The sequence below is a fragment of the Mirounga angustirostris genome, unplaced genomic scaffold (assembly GCF_029215605.1).
Source record: "Mirounga angustirostris isolate CCGP_5_RB_7025 unplaced genomic scaffold, mMirAng1.0.hap1 SCAF_6, whole genome shotgun sequence".
In the NCBI taxonomy this organism is placed as follows: Eukaryota; Metazoa; Chordata; class Mammalia; order Carnivora; family Phocidae; genus Mirounga; species Mirounga angustirostris.
This window is the reverse complement of record NW_026991714.1, coordinates 17,401,212-17,418,799: the sequence shown is the minus strand read 5'-3', so window position 1 is coordinate 17,418,799 and position 17,588 is coordinate 17,401,212.

The following is a 17,588-nucleotide window of genomic DNA, read 5'->3' as shown; positions in this document are numbered from 1 at the left end:
TGACCTAACTGACATTTAGAGAACACTACATGCTCTGATGGAAGATTTCACATTCTTTTCAGTTAAATATGAGACATATACTAAGCTATGCCAAATTCTATGCCATAAAATAAATATCAATTTGTAATGAATCACATCATACAAAGTAGTTCTCTAACTACAATTCTATTTAATTAGATTTTAATGATAGAAAAAAGTCTGGAATATCCCCAAATGTTTTGAAAATTAACACCTTTCTAAGTAACTAAAAGATCAAATGAGAAAGCAAAAGAAAAATATGAAAGTATTTTGAACTGAATGAAAAGAAAATGCAACATATCAAAATTTGTGGGATGCACCTTCCTTGGAGGTAGATTTATGGTACTACATACTCATATTAGAAAAGATGAAAAGTCTTTAGGCTTCAGTCTTCATAATAAGTGACTAGGAAAGAAAAACATGTTAAAATGAAAGGAAGCAGAGGAAAGGAACTAGTATTAATAAGAACGGAAATCTATTATAGAGAAATGTGGCCAATGGAGGAAAACATAAGTCCAATCCTTTGAGCAGATCAATAAAATTGATAAACCTATAGCCAGACTGATCAGGATTGAAGAAAGGAAAACAATTATGAATATTAGCAATCAGAAGAGTGACATCAGTGCCTTCCACAGATATTAAATAGATACTAAGGGGTTATTATGAAAACATTTATGTTGATATTTGACATCTTATGTGAAATGACCAAAATCCCTGACAGACTCAAATGACCCAAAGCCATTCAAGAAAATATAGGTAATCTGAATAAACTTGTAACTATTAAATAAATTGAATATGCAGTTTAATACCTTCTCACAATGAAAATTATAGACTCTGATGCCTTCTCAGGTGAATTTTACCAATCATTTAAAAAAGCAATAAGATACTTCCCAACTCATTACCTGCACCCATCATTATCCTTAAAGCAAACCTATAAATGGTATTAGAAAAAAAGAAAATTCAGATCATATCCCTGATGAACATTATAATTCTTAAGACATAGCAGCAATTTAAAAAAAAAAAAAGAATTGTCACTATTTACAGTTGAAATGATATTACCAAATCTCTAAAGACTCCACCAAAAAACTGTTAGAACTAAAGAAAGAAATGCATCATAATATATACTGTGTTAATAGATAGAAAACTCATGCTGTTGAGATATAAATTCTGTGCAAATTATCTAGAGACTCAAATTAGTTTTAGTTAAGTTCCAGCAAATTTCTTTGTGGAATATGAAAAGCTAATTCCATACTTTATATAAACATGTAAAGGACTTAGAGTAGCAAACAGAATAAATGGGAGAAAAAACAAAATTAGAATATGTAAATACTTGATATCAAGAGTTTTTAGAGATCTGCAGTAATTAAAACAACACGGTATGGACCTAAGTTAAATCGACACATCAATGATATAGAATAAAAAGTGTCCAGATATAAAGCCATATATTGATTTTCAACATTAGCACCAGGGCAATCAATCAGCAATAGATAACATCTTCTTTAAATAAGAAATTTGATAATAATATGCAAAAAACTGATCTCAATCTTTACCTCACATTATTCATCATAAAATTAAAAGTAAGAGCTAAGGGGCGCCTGGGTGGCTCAGTCGTTAAGCGTCTGCCTTCGGCTCAGGTCATGATCCGGGAGTCCTGGGATCGAGCCCCGCATCGGGCTCCCTGCTCGGCGGGAAGCCTGCTTCTCCCTCTCCCACTCCCCCTGCTTGTGTTCCCTCTCTCGCTGTCTCTCTGTGTCAAATAAATAAATAAAATCTTAAAAAAAAAAAGTAAAAGCTAAAAGATTTTAGGGGTGCCTTGGTGACTCAGTTGGCTAAGCATCCAACTCTTGATTTCAGCTCAGGTCATGATCGCAGGGTCCCAGGACCGAGCTCTGCATCAGGCTTTGTGCTGGGTATGGAGCCTGCCTGCTGAAGATGCTCTCTCTCCCTTTCCTTTTGCCCCTCCCCACCCTCGCTTGTGCACATGCACACTCTCAAAAAAAAGAGCTAAAACATGTTAAGAAAACATAAGATAATCACAGTGAACTGACCTTCAACAAAATTTTTCTGAAATAAAACACAAAAAGCACAAAAATAAAATAAAAATAAATTGAACTTCATAAATATTAAAAATGTTGCTCTTCAAAAAATACTGGTAAGAAAATTAAGCACAAGTCACAGACTGGGACAGAATATATGCAAAATGTGTAAATTATGTTGAAACAAAGGGCTTTTATCTAGATTACAGAATTCTTATGATTTAATGGTAAGTTAATAAGAAGGAAAACAACCACTCCTACAAAAAAGGGAAAAAAAAAAAGATTTGAACTTCAGAAAAAAGATATAAAGGTAACCAAAAAAGCACAGAGAAGATGCTCAATATCTTTCATCATTAGTGAAATGCACATTAAAACAACAATGAAATGCCAATATACACTTAATAGAATGTCAAAAATTAAAAAAGGTTGACCACTCGAAGTGCTGTCAACGATGTGGAACATATGGAATCTATCCACATTGCTGTGGGATTGTATGATGGCATATAATTTTTTCAAAACAGCCTATTTATGTTAATATTTTAAACACATACCTACAAGTTGACCCAGATTTCTACTCCTGGTTATTTACCAAAGAGAAATGAAAGCATATGTCTGTTTAAAGACTTGTACATGAACATTCTTAATGAGTTTATTTGTAGAAGCCCCAAAATGAAAAAAATGATTAGGAAGTTAATGGATAATCAAATTGCTAGTAAGCAATAAAGAGAAACTACTGATCAACACTATATATGGATGAATATCACTTATGCTGAGTGAAAGAAATCAAACAAAATGAATATATTTGATTTCATTTATATAAAATTCTTGCAAATGCAGAAGAATGTAAAAAGATTCTACGTGAACTGCTGCCAGGGGAGATGGATAACAAGCAGGATGAAAGAATGTCAAAGGAACATGAAGTTCACGATGGATAGAGAGGATCATTAACTTGATTTTTGCAATAGTTCCATAGGTGTGTACATATGCTAAGGTTTATCAATTTTTACATTTTGAATATGTGAAATACCTTATTATGTCCATTATGCCCCAGTTAAGCTGGAAACAAAAAGGATGAAAAAAAATAGAAAATATAGGGGCACCTGGGTGGCTCAGTCTGTTAAGTGTCTGCCTCTGGCTCATGTCATGATCTCAGAGTCCTGGGACTGAGCCCTACATCAGGATCCTTGCTCAGCAAGAAGTCTGCTTCTCCTTCTCCCTCTGCCCCTCCCCCTCAACCCTGCTCATGCTCTCTCTCTCTTTCAAATAAATTAAAAAAAATAGAATATAGAAAGAGTGGTCTTGAAGACACTCTATGTAGATATTTTGTTTTAAAATAATATCTACTATTTTATACAATTAGACAAATAAAAAATTTCATACAGTATAATTACCTTTAAATGGTTTATGTAAGAGTACATTTCTTATTTGCTTAGTCATAATAAAATAATAATTGCATTGAAAATAACAGTTATGGGGGTGCCTCAGTTAGGTGAGTGTATGACTCTTGATCCTGGGATCCTGAGTTAAGGCCCATGTTGGGCATAGACCTTACTTGATTAGAAAGAAAGGAAGAAGGAAGAAAGGAAGACAGAAAGAAAATAGCAGTTATGGTATTGAGTAAATCTAAGAGTCAATGAATTTTTTTATATACCCAAAGCTTTTCTATTAACACCTTTCTGCAAGTGATTTAATTTTCTGGAAACAATACTATGAAGTTTCAAACCCAAGTCTAAGTGGTTAAAAGATGCCATTGTTAAATGTCTAGTGTTTGGGAAAGAGTCAAATATATTTGGTCGAAAGTGAAATGCACATCTAATCTAGTTTAATTTAAGTGCTAATTTTTTTTTCAGCCTCTGGAGTCAGAATAATGAACCAAGAACCATTTCAGTCTGTTAGACAGCTTATTGATGTATTGATGGAATGATTAAGTGGTCCAAACAGTAGATAATCTAAAGTAAAGTGGCATTTTTCAAAATAATATAAAATTTGATGAGATTAAAGTGTGTTCTCAATTTTCTGATTACAAAATTCTGGTTAACTTTCTTCATTTTAGGTCATAGATTATTATTTTTCATTGTTGGCTAATATATCACTGTGTTAGAGTACTGGCAAGTGCATTAAGAATCTTCAATTATGTGGAAGGATTAATTAGATTGGGTAAGCCGATACACTTTCAGCAATCATAAATGGGGATTAATTCAAGGTAACTTAATAAGCTAAAGCAGTAACTTCTGGGTTGTTTTCACATGCTCTGAAGACTTTACAGTAAAGATTCTTCAGAAATATGATTTATGATCTTATTATACCAAGAAGGGTACAATGCTCAAGATTTCCATATAGGAAATTAAATTCAAGGTTGAAATATATTTCTCCATATGTTTTATGTGAACAACTAGATGTGGTATTTACCAGAAAACAGAAAGCAACAAAAATAAGTTTAACTTACACTACAGTTAATGGCCCTCCCAGGATTGGAATGCTTAAGCAATAATATCCTGCCTTTGCCAAGAGACTCTTCTTTCCTCCTGTGTGTCATAAAAAAATGGACTTTTTAACACATGTAATCCTTCTTAATGTGTTCAGTGAAAAAAAGCACCCTGGGGAAAATGTGTAAGACTGTAAGAACCACCTTTTCTTTAATCAAGAAAATATTGCTTGAGAGTGTATAAAGATCACAAAATATGAAAAGAAATGAAATCCTAGCATAATAATTAGTAGATTAGTGAAATTTTCAATCATTATGCTTTTAATTATCTTTATGGAGTATTTTATTTGTCTGATAATTATTTTAATTTTTAAATAAAATTTTAAATAAAATAAATAAATCTTAGATATAATAGCTATTTTGAAGTATCTCTAAGTTGTATGGCTCATGTGAATATTTAATAAATGAATCTTTATTTAATAAATTTTAAATGTATACAAAATTTACAGGTACTAGATTTAGAAAACAGAGAGTGGAAAGGCAAGCAACAGATTGAGAGAAGATATTTGCAGAACATAAATTTCACAAGGACTCATATAGAGCATTTACATAAACAGTGCTTGCAACTCTGTAAGAAAAAGACAATTCAATGGAACAATGAGCAAAAGACTTGAAGAGCCACTAAACAAAAGAATATGTCCAACTGGCCATCAGCATAGGAGAAGTGTTCAACCTCATCAGTCATCAGGAAAATGCAAAATAAAACCGTAATTAAATCATACTACACACCCACCAGAACATGGGGGGAGAAAAAGCTGAACAAACCCAAATTTTGGTGATGATGTGGAACTGGAACATTCATATATTTCTGGTGGGAACTGAAATTGGCACAACCACTTTAGGCAAACTTTTGGCAATATCTATTAGACCTTTCACACATGCTGTATATGCTATGATTCAGCATTTTCTCTCCTTGGAATGTACCTGGAAGTGATGCACATATCCTTTTACCAAAAAGTTTGTACAAGAATGTTTGTAGCAATATTACTCATAAGAGCTATATCTGACAACCCAAATGCCAGCAACCACCAAATGAATAAATAAATTGGAAGATTAGCAATGAAATTCTACAACAAAAAAGCATACACTAGAGATACAAGCAATAACATGAATGGATCTCACAAACATAATAAAATGCAGGAAAGAAGTTGCTGAAGAGTGCCTGCTGTCTAATTCTGTTTATATAAAATGGATAAGCTCCTTCGTGGTGATAATAGAAATTATGGTGGTTACCATCACCAGGTAGTAACTGCAAGGGAGTATGAAAGGGACTTCCAAAATGCCGTTAATACTTTTTCTTGATCTGAGGGGTGGTGTCCTGAGTGTGTTCACTGTACAAAGATTTGTTGAGCAATATATTCATTTGGATATTTTATTTTGCTAAGTCCCCATTCAAACATTTTGTACACTTTTCTGATGAAATGTCTTTTTCTTACAGATTTAAGTAAATTATAAGAATACTATTTGAGTCCTTAGTCAAATATATATTTTGGGAATAAAATATATATGTGTATTTGCAAAATATATCTGTAATTAATATTTTCTTAATTTGTTGCTCTTTCCATGTTCTTAATAGTGCTTTAAATCTAGCACTTGCAATTATGCACACATTTCATAAATGTTTACATAAGCCAAAAACCTAGAAACACTTCCAAATAGCCTAAAATTTCCAAACTCTTGTTTAGGCGTGTTATATTAAAATTAAACATTTATTTATTTGAAAAAATTTCTACAAAAATGTACACTACTGCTAAATGAGAGTAACTTTCAAAATAAGTAGTAAGTGTCTAGTATACTGGTGGGAAAGCTTTAAATTGTTTCAACATAACCAATACTCTGGTTTTAGGGCAACTAATTGTTTGAGGTTAATTAGCAAACTACATGTAACTGATGTGTCAGTCACAACTATGGCTTGCAGATGACAGTATATAATTTGAATTGACTTAGAAAAATATTGTTTGTTTAATGGATATGGGTGAGAATGACTTAATTTAGAAGGAGTTATCCAGCCTAACTAAGGAAATGACTTGGTTTTATAAGCGTCTTTTAGGGATTATTTAAATCTGATGTTGCCTCTCTTCCTTTCTCTTTTCTGCACCTTTATGATTGTTACTGTTACTTTTTTGCAACGTAGAAGATGAGGATGGAGGGAGGCAGCTACCAACACATGGCCAGCATTTACTTTAATCAGTAAAAATATCTTTTTCTGGCTCCTTTGGAATAAAAAAATAGTTAGAATTCATTTGTCTTTGTTAAGTAGTTATTGCTGGACCAAACAACTAAGGCTACAAAGTCAGTATTGTGTTAATAAAACTCCCACCAAAGGGAGAGTTTTGAATAGAGGAAGAAAGTGTCTTAGTGTAGTGTGTGGTATACTGTTTTGAGAATAAAGAAGACATTGGGAAAAATAGCAGAGGCTCACTAAAGATGCCAAATAAAATATGTGTATACACATATTCAAACCACATACGTATGTAAATAGTATATGTATACATATACATATATATTTTAATTTGGAAATTCTGCATGTTGTCCTCCTATACAGTATCTTTTGTATCATTTAACTTCCTTTTTAGAATCTACACTTAATTAAAATATACAAATATACACTGACATGCATAGTTATGCATTAAACTAGCATCAAATTCACATCATAAAAAATTATTTCCCTCATAATTATTAGACCCACATAAATAAGCCACTAACTGCTTCTTGCCACTAATTGTTGTTAAAAGGTGTGAGTGATATCAATATATTGAACTCAAATGAGAGTCAATGTATAAGAGACTGTTTTGGGGGGGATGACGGTATAATTAATATATGCTATGACAGGAATTGAGTTCTTATAGATTAACATATTGGCACTAAATCTGTATCTATATCATCTATATCTATATCTATCTATATCCTAAATGCACATTGCCAATTTCTATTGATCTTTTACAGGGTCCTGGGATGGAGACCCGCATCGGGCTCCCTGCTCAGCGGGAAGCCTGCTTCTCCCTCTCCCACTCCCCCTGCCTGTGTTCCCTCTCTAGCTGTGTCTCTCTCTGTCAAATAAATAAATAAAATCTTAAAAAAAAAAAAAAAAAGATTGCAACTGTGTCTAACTGCTTCAACCACAAGTTCCTGAATTTTAAAGTGTACTTAATTTATAAATAATTTCTCACTGATTTAGATCAGTGGGGTTAATATACCTTAAATACAGTGTTTAAATCTCTTAAGAACTAATGTGTGTGAGGAAAACATAGACACAAAATTAGGTATGCATGCACAAGGATAGACATTATAGGATATTTCATTAAGTATTTATGGCTACTAAATATGTTAATCAATTTTTTCAGAACTTATTTCCTTCCCAGTAAAGGTTATAAGGTAGCACAATATCTATTGTTTTTATCTCCTTCTTCATAATTTAGACATCATTCAATTCCTTGCCATCTATATGAAATGGCAGGTAAAGATGATGACTTCCTTTCTGTCCCTCCATTCTTTTTTTAACCTTTGCTTCCACTTATGACATTACCCTTTAAATCAATATGTGTAAAAGGAAAGTTAGATCTAGAAACCAGACATAAGATGTGTCTTCTTTAAAATTTCAAAAACAAGACAATAAATTACCGTATCTGAGAACTATAACAAAAGACTTCAACTCAAGAAGGATAATGAAAAGATGATTCAAAGTAGTCACACAGAGACATTTTACAAATATATTAGCACAAAACCAACCTCAAAATTGGTGAAATGCAATTCAAAGGCTAAAATCACCTATCACTAGATTTGCCTTAGAGAAAAAAAAATACATTACAAACATGTATTATCTAAATCCAGAGATAGTTATTTAAACAATTTTGTGTATCTTTTAAACTTCTGAATATTAATGATGTTTATGGTCTCAAAATAGCCTGTTACTGTAAGTAATACAATACTGTGTCTTTAACTTACTTAGAAAAAACAAACTGTAAGATGAATTCTGTGAGTCCCAGGGCTAATTTACTAACCAAATGTTTTAAATATCATGCATGACCAAACAGATTTAACACACATAATCAAAAAAAAAAAAAAAAAGAGAGAGAGAGAGAATTATTCATGACATGTATGTATGTAAAGAATGTAAAGATAGGGTTTTTTTTCTCTAAGCAAATATGAAATTCAGTTACTAAAACCTGCTATTATTATAATAAATAAGTGGAATTCACTTTGGTAATGCAGGAGAGGAAAAAAGAACTGTAAACAATGCCTATACTACTAAATTAAAACTTCTTTGGAAAGATCCCAAACAATACTCCATGTTGTCATGTTTAATCTTGCATAGTGTTCAGAAGCTTAAACAATCCTTATGACACATACTTTTATTTTGTGAATATGTGCATATTTTGTCTTTTATTGTGTTGTCAAATTATATGTAATGCAGGAAGAAAAAAATTTTAAATCTTCTTTATATTGGTGTTGAAAATGTTAATTTGCCATTGCATAAGGCCAGAGGGGACGGAGGTGAGGGTGATAGGCTAAACGGATGAGGGCTTCCAGTTACAGAATGCATAAGTCACAGAGGTCAAAAGTACAGCATAGGGAATGCAGTCAATGGTATAGTGACAGATGGTAGCCACACCTGTGAGCATGGCAACGTACAGAGTTGTCAAATCCCTGAACACCTGAAACTAATGTAACATTGTGTGTCAACTATACTTCAATGAAAACAAAATGAAATTCAAGTGCCATTACTTTTAGCTTAAAATTCTCCCATGATTTCCCATTGCCTTTAATATACATTTCAAAAATCCTTAGTATACTTTACAAAGTCCTATACTATCTGAATTCTGCCTTTTCCATTCCATTTTACCCTCCCTCCCTGGACTCTAGCTATAACAGCATCTTTTCCTTCTTTCTATCTCAGCACACTTGAATCCCCTTCCTGTCCCAGTTCCCTCTGCATGCTTTCTCTATTTATCTGTTTAGCATCCTAGTTATCTGCTTAAACATCACCTCTTAGGCAAAGGCTCTCCCAACATTCCTGAAGCCCACCTCTGAGCACTCTTAACTGTCCTGATTTTATCCTGTGTGCCAGGAACAGAGTGAAGAGCCCTGGCATCTTTGTGCTTTCAGATACTCATGAGAAAATTAAAAACTGCCATGGAATTGACGAAGGGACAGAAGGCAAGCTGAGGACAAAGCAGAAGCTGACACCCCACAATCCCCCAACCCCATAGTATATATAATCAGCCACACCTCAACCCCAATACAGCAGCTCTTTCTGCCCATGGGTCCTGTCCCCATGCTTTAATAAGCCATCATTTTGCACAAAAGACGTCTCAGGAATTCTTTCTTAGCCATCGACTCTGGACTCCACCCCACTGAACCTCACCTATATTCCAAAACCCCATCAGAATGACTTTTTCTGGTGAATTTTATTTATGTTTTAGGAAAAAAAATATACTTACACATATATAAATAAATTTTTTAAAGAGGTATTTTGGGTGAGTTGAAAGAGGTAATATGTTTTCTGAGATTGGGATAATAATTTTCTTACTCAATAGAGGCAAAAGTCTTCAGAATACCTCAGAATAGTGTTATTACTATCAGCCTATAGGATCCAATTCCCCTAGAGTGGAGAAAGTCATTGCTAGAGTAAGCTTCTTTGAGAAAGTGGGACTTTCGTTGATAAATGTTTGGAAGTTAGATTAATTGAGAACAGGAAAGACTTTGCTAGGTTGAAAGACAAAAATAAGCAAAACATAGAGTAAGCCATGAGAAATAATTCTAGAGGATTTGAGAAAACCCCTGGCTAGATCCAAGTTTATTGTTTAATATAAAATTTAGATTGAGGGTTGGATAGCGGTATGGGATCCTATCGTGATTGTTAAAGCGACAAAAAACATTTATAGGGTCCTGGTCATTGTAGTGACAGGGTGACAGTGGTCTTCTAGCAATAACTGTCCACTAATTCTGTAAGCAGAAGAAGTTAGGAGTCCCAGAAAGAAGTCATTTTAGGCCCCCACCTATTTTTCTTGATCTATGCCTTACTGGCTCTACTTTCCTTAGCACATTTCCTGCAGAACTTCCTAGGGGTGAGAGAATTACAAAGAAATGTAAAGAACCTCAGTACTTAATAATTTTAAGGAAACAAAGGAAATGCAAAAATTAACAGTCTCCACCAGGCCAGGATATAGCCTAACCCTATCCGAGACAACAAATCAGTGGTTAAACTCCCAGTAAGGTTTCAAAAGTAAGCAAGACCCTACTTCTAACCTGAAATAAGGAGCCCAAGACCGCATCCAGTTTACACTGATGAGGGAACAGAAGGCTAGCTGAGGCAAAGCAGAAACTGACCCCCGCCCCCCTGCACCACCATGGAATATATGTGACATTCGTCAGGAACTCCTGGCTGCCTAAAAGAAAAACAAATAGTAAACTTATAGAGATTACAATCCTACAACACGTGAGTCTCCCTTAGTTTACAAAAGCCTTAGCAATTTACAAGAACAAAGCATTTCTATCAATGGTCTAGCTTCCGGAAGGGAATGTACATACAATTAAATGTCCTTATAATCTGCAGCCCATTGACAAGATACTTGAAGCAGGCAAAGTGTAATGTTCCTCCAGGAAGCTCCCAACTATCTTACTGTTAATGCCTAACTAGAGGGAAAAACAACCTTAACTTGACAATGGCAAGGCCTCCAGTATCCTGTGAGTCTTCTTTAACAGATGAAAATCCTTCGGGTGCCTGGGTGGCTCAGTTGGTTTAGCGACTGCCTTCAGCTCAGGTCCTGATCCTGGAGTCCCTGGATCGAGTCCCACATCAGGCTCCCTGCTCGGCAGGGAGTCTGCTTCTCCCTCTGACCCTCCTCCCTCTCATGCTCTCTGTCTCTCATTCTTTCTCTCAAATAAATAAATAAAATTAAAAAAAAAAAGAAAATCCTTTTGAAACCTCCCTTTTCCTTACCTCCCCCAACCCTATAGTATATAATCAGCCGCCCCTCACAACCCCGGGGCAACTGCTCTTTCTGCCCACAGGTCCTGCCCCCCCCCCACCCCCATGCTTTAATAAACCACCATTTTGCACTGAAGACAAGAATTCTTCCTTAGTCGTCAGCTCCGGAACCGACCCCACTGAGCCTCACCTATATTCCAAAACTACATCAATACCAGCTCTTGGAGCATGCCCATGGCCCCTTCCTGACAGTCATCTTTACTTCATTATAATGTTAAAGTCTCCACTCTGGGGGGAGCACAAGCTTCATTACCATAATATAGGATGCACATATAAGCATGTTTTCTAACTATGTCTGCAAAACCTTATTCCCACCTTTACATGTGATGACAAAGATCCCCTTTCTGAATATTCATCCTAATCCTAAATAAAAGAAACCAGGGCACCTGTGTAGCTCAGTTGGTTAAGCGTCCAACTCTTATTTTCAGCTCAGGTCATGATCTCGTGTTCCTGGGATGAGCCCTGTGTTGGGTTCCGAGCTCAGGGGAGTCTGCTGGGGTTTTCTCTCTCTCCCTCTCCCATTGCCCCTCCCCCCATTCGTGCTCTCTCTCTTCTCTCAAATAAATAAATAAATCTGAAAGAAAGGAAAGAAAGAAAGAAAGAAAGAAAGAAAGAAGAAAGAAAGAAAGAAAGAAAGAAAGAAAGAAAGAAAGAAAGAAAGAAAGAAAGAAAGAAAGAAAGAAAGAAAGAAACCCACTCACTCCCACTTAGGGAGTCACAGCTTTGGAAGTTATTCCCCATGATGTCCCTATTTGCTGCAAACAGTCTCCTTTGTATGACAACTCCACGTGGTATAGTCTCTACCTATAACTCACCCAGGAGTGAACTCACATTAGTTAAGTTACAACACCACTGGAGTTGAAAGGAGACCAAAGAAAATGGGAGCAGAAGTTAAACAAATTGAATAACTCAGTAATTAGCTGGTGAACTGCCTCGACCAGGAGAGTGATACTAACAATAAAAAGGAACATATAATCCATGAGGCAATTTAAAATAAAATTTGATATAATTTAGATGTAGAAAGTAGAAATGTAGATAAAGACAATGATTAAAAAAAAAAGACAATGATTGTTGTATTTCTATATAAGGGTCCAGAATAATAACTAAGAGAGATAAAGATATATGATAATAATGTTAATAAGGGTTTTCCAGAATGCCAGTTAAATCGGAATATAAGAATGGCAGTAGAGGGGCGCCTGGGTGGCTCAGTCGTTAAGCGTCTGCCTTCGGCTCAGGTCATGATCCCAGGGTCCTGGGATCAAGCCCCGCATCAGGCTCCCTGCTCTGTGGAAAGCCTGCTTCTCCCTCTCCCACTCCCCCTGCTTGTGTTCCCTCTCTCGCTGTGTCTCTCTCTGTCAAATAAATAAATAAAATCTTTAAAAAAAAAAAAAAAAGAATGGCAGTAGACATTCTGGTATTTGACAGAATGTTTTGGTGGGGGAAAAATACAAGCTGGTTCAAGACATCTAATTTAGCTTCATAAATTTGATTCTTCCTATCTCTATGACCTTAAATAAACCACACAATTTCTCAAGACTTCAAGCTAAAGTAGTAGCTTCTGTAAGTATTATTTTAATTTTTGGTCTTATTTTTTCTGTGTTCTACAGAACAAATAATTTAGTATCTTAAGAATTGATATGGTAAACTTTTCACTTGTTCAGTTTGTAGTTGTTATTATTACAATTGTTATGTTTTGATACTCCTTAAAATCTATTCTAGTTTGAAATAAAGTAAAATACACAGGGAGGATATAATTGTGGTTTATTTGTGAAACCCCTTCCATGTAATAAAGAACTAATTAATATTTAAGAGGCTGGAAATGGAGACTAACAAAAGAACACTTTTATTTGTAAACAAATGCAACATTTTTGGTTGCCAATACACATTTTTTTTATACAGGAGATGTGTGAATTCTAAAATGTACCTGGTTTAAACAATAAACAAATAAAATGTACATGGCTGGAAATAATTTTAAAAATTACAAACCACATATGTTAAAATATTTAAAATATCATTTGTTGAAATAATTTAAGTTCTTGTAATTAGCTGGTAGTAAGGTTGGAAAATTAAAGGGTATCCATTGTAGAATGAAATGCAAAGAACCCTGAAGAGACTATACCTTTCAGTACTGTGTCTCCTCTTAATGTCCTTGTAGAATATAAAAAATAATTTAACATAACATTAGGTTTTATGGTATTATAAAAATTATATGAGAGGCTTGTTCCAGTTTTATAAAAATTAGCTCATGTTGTGCATTTCTACAAGGGGCACTGATTATGCACACCTAAGACTCCAAAAGACAAAATGTGGGTCCCTTCAGCCTGCTTGCTGCTTTCAGCATTTGAACCTGGCTGAGTCTCTAATTAGAAAAATAAATAAAACATGAAGCATAAATAAGGAGGGTAAATGAAAACTACATACTGGGACTAATCTAAAAGACTATTTTCTGGAATAGTTTTCACAGGTTAAAAAGCAAAATATGGGGGGAAAAGGAGGATCTATTCTTTGAGGGCAAAGAGTAAAATTTCTCTTATGTAAAGGAATAGCTGAATTATAAAACAGAAAAAAATCCTAGAATAACTTATATTTTACATCATATTTTATTTAAAACTATTATTTAAAGAACATAGATATGAAAAAGAGGCAGTGGATGCTTAGCTAGATTTCTAGTTAAGAGTTAACAGTTAAGATTAACTATGCATTATTAGATAATATGCCACACACCAATTTCAAGTAATCACCTATGAATCATGAGGTACTTTTTTTATACATACGACCCTAGGTTGAGATTCAGGATTCAAAAGAATGAAAAGTAGTATACTTAGAATATGTGGTTATGAGCAACAAAGACAAATGCAACAGTGTTTTTTTGTAAATTCAGAAATCTGTAAGTTAATGGGGAAACCATTAATTGAAATAAGTTCCTAGTATACTCTGAAAGATTTCTAGTTTCTTATAGAAATAACTCTATTTTAGCACAGTACTCTTAGTTCTTTTTGGTAATTACACAGAACAACAACTTAGAGTGGGTTTAATCCCTAGGCTGGTTTTTTGCAGAAAGATAGAGGGCTTGTTTAAAAATCTATGTTAGCATAAAAATTGAAGCATTATGGGTTGAAAAGGAGAAAAGAAAGGAAAGAAAGAGGTGAAAAGAAAAAGGAAAAGGGAGAAGTAAACAGCAAGCAGAATTATGTGCCTATTTGAAATTACATGCCCACACTGTTTTTGTTAATTTGAATACCACTTTCACTGAAAAATGTGTCAAATAAGATATTTGCATTAACTAAGTTATTTTAAAACATATCAAAATAATTATCTAGTTCAGGATATCTTCATTATGTGAGGAATATATTTTTTAAAAACTCAATAATTATATTTCCAAGTAATTAAAAGCTAATTTGTGGGGCGCCCGGGTGGCTCAGTCGTTAAGCATCTGCCTTCGGCTCAGGTCATGATCCCAGGGTCCTGGGATCAAGCCCCGCATCGGGCTCCCTGCTCGGCGGGAAGCCTGCTTCTCCCTCTCCCACTCCCCCTGCTTGTGTTCCCTCTCTCGCTGTGTCTCTCTGTGTCAAATAAATAAAATCTTTAAAAAAAAAAAAAAGCTAATTTGTTGTATATTCTCTTCCTAGTCATGATGATTTTAAAAACATAAAGTTACATGTTTAAATTTATGTCAATTTAGCATGTTTTTTTCACCTTTCTATGTAATATTTTTCATATTTTATTCCTAAATTAATCACATAGTGTAGCATCTCAGTTGTCCGACCTTGTCCTTGGCATTTCACTTCTAAATGCTGTAGCGAATGTACTGAGTTTTAGCACATTTCCAGCATGAGAACCAATACCTCTTCTTAATGCCTCAAATATAACAAGTTAATCAACTGATTATGGTAACAGTGAAGATTAAAATGACAGCACACTTGTCACCAACAATTCTGAGAGAAGTTCTGACAGACAAAAACATAGTGGGGTTCAAAAATACTCTGATAAATAAAGGGAGGCTATTTCTCTTTACCAGTGGAATTTTCACTGCCATGGGATAACTGTGTAAACATGATTCACATCTCATTTGGTTTCCCATCTTTGAAATGTACAATAATTTATAATTCTCAAGATCATCACATAATTTCTAAATTGCAAATAAAGTGAGTGTTTATTAGTGCTTGTTATACACGATTTAAATTTTTCATAATTCCAATTTGCATGAAGTGCAACTCATTTTACACAGATTTTATGTCACTGGCGTGAAGGCCTTTAGAAGGCCTTTGTAAGGCATTAGACAATCACATAAAAGGTAAGAACTTTAAAAACACAACCTTACTGTAAAATAATTTAACTAGAGAGTGTAAACAGAAATAAAAGAGCCCCAAACACTAACTTTGAACCATAGTGTTCTGCTGCATACATAAAACCCCTCCTCCCTTAGCTAACATAATCCTTAATACAAGAATATTCTATAAATTAGTGCAAAGATAAAGACAAGGAATAGAAAAAATAACACACATGGGAAAGCTGCAAGGGTTACAGTAGTTTGCAAAGTTCTCTTAACTTTTATCCCCGGATAATAATTTCTAATTTTCTTTTAGTTCTGTGCTGGGAAATCCTGCAATCCTTTTACCTTTTGCATTTATTGCTCACAGTGGGGCTTACCAAAATTCACCCCTCTAACGCCTTTCATTTAGGACAGAAATCTTGCTCTTCAGTGGTGTCTCAATCATTTATCATGTAGGCCTAAAAATATAGTTTTCTCAAATCTGTGCTTTTTTCTGAAGTAAGTAATTTGCCAAGTTTTGGAGCTTTATAATTGGTGCCATCAATTTCTTCATTTCAACTGTTTCAGGCTACAACCATAATTCCATTATATACATATTTCTTTATTTTAATTTTTTGAGAGAGAGAAAGAGAGCATGCGTGAGCAGGGTGGGAGGGGTCCAGGCCTGGGGTGAGGGTCAAAGGGAGAGGGAGAGAATCTTAAGCAGGCTCCAAACTCAGTGCAGAGCCCAACAGAGGGCTCAATCACAGGACCCTGAGATCATGACCTGAGCTGTAATCAAGATTCAGACATTTAACCAACTAAGGCACCCAGGCATCCCTCCAAATAGATGTACAAGTCTGGAAGAGTTTTCTGGCCAGTCCCTTTGAACAGCTCACTTGATAGAGACCATATCTAACCACAGCATCTTTTCATCCTCTCCATGTACTTGAGGATGGAAAGACACAAATGCCAACTTCTAGAGCTGTTTGATAAATCTCTGGACTCAAAACTCCAGTGATTAGCAAGATTTTTTTTTCCCCCAAAGTGTAATCCAAAATGTAATGTTTAATCACCAAATTTTTGGCAAAATTCTCAGAAAAATGAAAAGGCAGAAGCTTCATAGGATTTCCCAGTTATCTATGTAGAAGTTTGAATTCTAGTCCAGGGTAAAGGTTGTAAGAACTACAAAGGTTAGCAAAGTACCATAACCATTGAGTGTTAACAGAGCATTAGAGTTTGCTTCTTTCTCCCCCAAACACACTGAGAAATGTTAAAGATTCCCTGAAAAGGATAAATCCCTCAGGAAGCTGATAATTGGAATATTTGCATACATAGGTAAATTAGTAGACCATTATGAAAGACCAAAGTCAGATGAGGAATAAAAAAGTTGAGCTGTTTTATTGATAAATATTTATAATTATGAAAATAATTGCCTGAAGAAACAAGAAATTATAAATTTGTTAATCTGAGAAATTGGACTTGACTCTAAATCACAGGTGAGGCAGGGAGTGGGGGACATTTATTTTCCACTTTTTATCTTTCTATTCTCCTTAAAATTCATTTCTAATATGTTTAGAGTGTATATAATATATATAAATGCCTTTAAGTTATGCTATTTAAGAGAAAGAAAAAGTCATTTCTAGTGCAAATATATATAAAACAAAAGTCTGTATCTTCCAGATACACAATTATCAATTATGTTTCAGATACTTTCAACACACAGGAATAGCATCACAGCCTATTTGAACACCAGATGCCATCCTACCTTTCCTTTCCTGGAGATACCTACACATAATTCTGTAG